At 49.4% G+C, this 5,155-nt stretch overlaps 1 long non-coding RNA gene across 1 annotated transcript; it reads right to left on the minus strand.

Moving 5' to 3' along the window:
• Positions 1-667: 667 nt before the first annotated feature.
• Positions 668-3,873, minus strand: LOC113891807. The gene is made up of 2 exons (XR_003510884.1): positions 3,629-3,873; positions 668-2,693 (listed from the first exon to the last, which is right to left on the minus strand). It is a non-coding gene; the product is annotated as an uncharacterized LOC113891807 (long non-coding RNA).
• Positions 3,874-5,155: the final 1,282 nt, after the last annotated feature.

Below are 5,155 nucleotides of genomic sequence, written 5' to 3' on the forward strand. Positions count from 1 at the left end.
TGACTAAAGAAGCCAACTTGTCCCCCCAGAACAGGATTATTCCAATAGCAACAGCCCAAACCAATTTGGGGCTTCCGGAATAACACGGGCCTGATACCACCTTGAGTGACAGAGACTTCCTCCAGCAACAGTTAGACTCCTGCAAACAATGGGCCCACTCCCACCTTTGCGTTTCGGACCAGGGACACACGCAGACAGGAACCGCTCCTCGGAAAGTACAGGCTTGCAGGCTTGGAAAATGCAGCCTGCATTTCATCCCTGCTCACTTCAAAGATGAAAAGACCAGTGTGACACCTGGAGACCCCATGATGTTACATTTAGGTCTTTCATTTCCACGCACCTTCAACTCTCCGTGGGTAATAGTTCTGCAAAAAGCCAACTCCCCACTTAAAATTAGTCACGATGCAGGGATGATAGTTTTCCTTTTTTGTTCTTCAGAGAGAATAATTCTACCCTTGGCCAGTTCAAGGGTAAGAATTTCCTCCAAAGATGCCAGCTATTAGCTTTTTGAGTCTAGACTGACTTTGAATTGAGCCTATCCTCAGACATACATCAACTTAGTATTAATAATAGAAAACACTTCTGAGTTCTTATGCAATCATTGCTCCTGAGTTGTGTACCCAGGTCTAACTGACTAAGGACGACTAAATCCAAGGAGAATCCCATCTTTTAAATGTTTGAAAAAGATTGTTAATGTCATAACCATTGGTAGTTACACTCAGCTTCCTTTGAAGCAAAGATAAGGAATACAGAGAAGAAAAGTCACACTTCAAAGCCATACTTGACGGCCATACTTCATCTTTCTCGCTTTCCGTTAACTGGTTCAAGAAAGTATCTCAAGATCAACCTAATCTTTAGATTGAAAACAGACTCCTGGGGACAAAAATGGCAATTTAAGTTGTATATTAAATATTATCTCGTGGTGGATCTGAGCCCCACATTGCACACGCCCGTGCAGATAGTAATTACGTCACCAAAAGATGACACTTTCCTCACACACACTGATACAAATCCTGTGTTGAAACCACTTCTTGCCTGCACCCTGTCCATTCAAGGCCCCACGAAGTGTGGCCCAAGTCCTGTCACTGCCACCTGGCTCCCTCTGGACAGGTAAATCCACTGGCTCCTGGAGAGTCCCCTCAGTCTTCCCGAGGCAGGGGGTCTCCAGGCCCACCATCTGGAGTCACTGCCTCTCCTTTCTGCACCCCTAGTTCTAATTCCTAAAACTAGGCAGTCATGTTCAGCACAAGGATTTTAGGGTCTATTCTTCAAGGCGCATGTCGGTTCCAGCTGCATTTGAGGAAATGGGAAGAAACCAATTTTATCCAGTTTTCAAGGGTATGGTTGGGGGGTGAGAGGTGAAAATAGTGGGGGAGACCATCTAACAAAAGCTGGGGATAGAGGAAAGGTGGAAACTGAGGATAGAGGCAGGTGTGAAGGACCTTCAAGTCCAGCAGGACCCCTGAACTCAGGCAGAAGCTGTGAACCCAAGCATAACCTCCTAACCCAGCAGACCTCAGGTCAACTTGGCCCTTACTGGGCACATTCAGAGCTCTTGAGCAGGAGTGTGGCATGCAGATAGAATAATTCTTGATTTCTCAACGATGCGGCACTGACCCCTGACTTAACTAGACTGGAGCCGAGGGCCTGGGATGGCGAATACAGAGGCCGGATCTAAGAGAGGCTAATGCACAACGAGAACGTGGTCAGCCTGTAGAAAACACTTGTTCAGAATAGCTGCCTTTAACTGACGTTTGCATGTCTCCATCCATGATTATTTTAGTTAAGAAATTAGAAGGAATTTCTGTTGGTTCTGAGAGACATGAGAATACTTTGCTCAAGGCAGCTGTGAACTTTCTCTGTCTGCCTGTAGTTCCCCGGGCAACAGAGCAGTAACACCAGCTAAACTTGGATCGTGTTGATTGTTACCCAGAGCAGCCAGAATTAGACGGAGGCCAACAGGGATACAAGCTGTAGGCTGAGGAGTAGCCAAGGTTGACATCAGAAGAGCATCGCCTGCCATGACATCCAGGGGCCGGGGGACGTGTACGTGGGGGAGCTTGGAGCCCAGACCCACGGCACGAACGCAGAGCAGAATGCTCAGTCCAGACGCTTCTGCAGCAGATGATAGCGATCAAGCTAAATCCAGTTGACCAGAGCTGAGATTGAGATGCACAGAGCTGAGAAGTCTGGCAGCGTGAGAGATTGTGGGTGACGACGAAATCAAGACTCAGTCTGTCTGTCCCCCGTTCTCTTCTGCTGTCTTAGCTCCGCCCTCAGCTCAGGCTCACAGACGCTCTCTGAACACCTGTGCCAGAAACTAGGAGTGTCCCCTGGCCTGTGGGCCGGTGCAGAGCCAGAAGGGAGGTCTCCAGGGTCCCCCAGCACCACGTGCCCCCAGCCAGGGGGATGCAACTCTTGAATGGCAAGGGCTGGGTCCCCTCAGTCCTGGAAAATGCAGAGAATAGATGTTTTCCCAAAGACAGTCAGGGTCTGACACCCTCGAAAGGGATGAATGCTGGACAGTCAAAAATAAGAGAATGCCCACAACAGGAAAAGTGGTCCCTGTGGCGAATACAGTTACCAGTGGTGTCAGCTCAGGCATCAGACAAAGAGCCACGTGCTTAAGGTCCGGAGGGCGTTGGAGATTTCAGAGAAGAGGGAGATACTTGTTCTTCATGGTTTCCTGTAGACTGCAAGTAGAGGGAGAAGCCAAATCACAAGCCTCCCCAGTCTCCTGTCCCTTCCAGCCTCTGGTTTTTCTACCCTGGCCCATCTGTAAAATAGATTTACACCAAACTAACCATACTTTCTTGGGGCCAAATTAATTAATCTTCTCTTCTGGGATCAACATCTGGAAATATGCAAAAACTGAGAGGTGGACTGTTAAAGTTCACTTGTAGCCCCTTTTGATGTCTTTTAAAACACATACTTAGAATAAAGCTTTTTCTATCAACAATGCTTTGCTGCCAAATCATAGTATATAGTTTAATCTTAATATCACTTACATTCACTTACATTCTGAAAAACTAAGTAAACAAGCTTGGAAAATTTAATCTGAGTGAGTCCAGAGTCACTGAATTCTCTTTATACCATTCAAATTTTGGAGCGGAGGCCCTGATTTTCCTTGCTTTTGCTCACTGTTTTATAGTAATCAAATATTAAACTGACGTTTGGAGTTACACATGCAGAAGCAGAGACAACGCTGCTCTCCAGGGAGAGGTCAGGAGTGTTAGCTTTGTCGTGAAGAAGCCAGTGAGACTCAGCGGGACGTTGAGCTCTGGGTGCCCAGTGAGGGCACAGAACGGCCAGCAGTAAAGGGATTTAGGGCATTAAAGGGAAGGCGCGGGGAAATACAGTATTTGAATTTCCACAATGCAGAAGGAGGACTGTGTCTATTCTAGAGGCCCCAGGGTTAAATTAGGACCGGTAAGAGAAAATTCAAGAAGGAATTTTGGCTCACTCAGAACTATCAAAAGGGTCACCTTTGGTTGAAAGGCATCAGGTCTTTCTTGGCACAGAAGTGTTCAAGAGGAACCTGGATGAGCACTGAGCAATTCTGATTCCTCTGCTGTATGAAACTGTTCTCGCCCTGTGCGGGGGGACCCTGTCCTTCTAAAGGACTTACTTGGCCAACCAGCTGCAACCTCTGTTTCTCTACGAGCTCCTTCCCACCACGATTCAAGTTTCTCTCACCCTAAAAACAAACAGAAACCCAGACCCTGATGTTGCTCAGGCCTCGCGTCTCCTCCAGCTGCTGATACTCCCGCCAAGGGTCATGAAAACATCCTCCAGACTCGGTCTGCATTACGGCATCTTGAATGCACCTCCCGGACCGGTCGGCCTGGCCTGTGTTTGTACCCCTCCTTTGAGTCCGACCTTGCCAGGGACGTGGAGGACGGTTTCATGCTGGCAAATCCAGTGCACACAGCTCGGTCTCCGGGGTGAATGAACTCCTGGCAGCTTCCACAGCCCACACACTGCTGGTGTGCTCACCACTTGCCTGACCAGGACTCTGGGTCTCCACTGTCACCTCTTCCCGCTTTAGAGCAGAAAAATCAGCATCTTCACGAGCATCCCCAGGGTTCCGGACGTCAGGAATGCAGGACCCTCGGAGAAGCGCCGCCTCAGGCAGTGCTGCCCGGCCTCTTTCCTGACCCTACTTCAGTGACAGAGCCCACTCGCTGGTCCCAGAATTGCAGTTCGTCACCCATTCCGCTGCGTGCAACCTGGGATGCTACTCTCACCTGGCTGTTTCTTCCCAGCCCTGACAGCACCGTCTTCTCGCCGGGACGGCTGCATGGTCCCATCTGGTTCCCCTTGCCCAGGGCCCCTATTTCCCTGCACAGAGTCCACATTCTTGGTCCTGTCCCCAGGCCCCTCCTGCCTTCTCCCCCTCAGCCACGTCCCAGCATCACGGCTGCTTCCAGCTCTCAGATGCCCCCTCCTCCTCCAGGCTGCAGCAGGGTCCTGCTGCTGTCTGCAACAATCTTGTCTAAGTCCCTATCATCGCTTGGGTCTCAGCTTAATGCTGGCTCTTCTAGAAGGCTTTCCCCAGACCCCAGGTCCTGAGTTTGCTATTTATCCTCCCTGATTAACTGCAAGCCCTTTGAGAATTTAGCTGGTGTCTGTATTCTCATGAAAGGATTTGTAGTATAGATTCAAATTTCAGAGGCTCTTTGGGGATTAAATACAGGAGAAACAAGAGTGTTTGCAATTGTCTGACGTGGCCCTGGGCAAGTGCGTGCCTGTGTGGCTCCGTCCTTGTTCCATCCAGATACACAGACCATCAGATGGTGTCTGGGTAGCCGGCGGCACCTCCAGGACTCCAGGGAGCATTGAAAGGCCTGGGAGCACAAATCTTTTACTCTGGATTCCCTCAAGTCACTGCATGTCAGAATCCCCGTAACTCTTAAAGAAAGAAATTAGTAAGAAAATTGGAATTGAACCCAGTCCCTCAGAGATGATGGTCTGACTGGAAGTGCCTTAAAGATACTCTGTAAGGAAGTCCCTTAAAGAGAGAAAATTTATCATAAACCCACAGGAGCAGTGGCCCGTGCCCAGCTCCCTGGAGCCTTCACTTTGCATCATCTTTCTGTACAACAGGCCGGGGATGCCAGCATCCCTGGCTGGACAGGTGACCCTCTGCAAGTGC

The sequence above is a fragment of the Bos indicus x Bos taurus genome, chromosome 4 (genome assembly GCF_003369695.1).
Source record: "Bos indicus x Bos taurus breed Angus x Brahman F1 hybrid chromosome 4, Bos_hybrid_MaternalHap_v2.0, whole genome shotgun sequence".
NCBI lineage: Eukaryota > Metazoa > Chordata > Mammalia > Artiodactyla > Bovidae > Bos > Bos indicus x Bos taurus.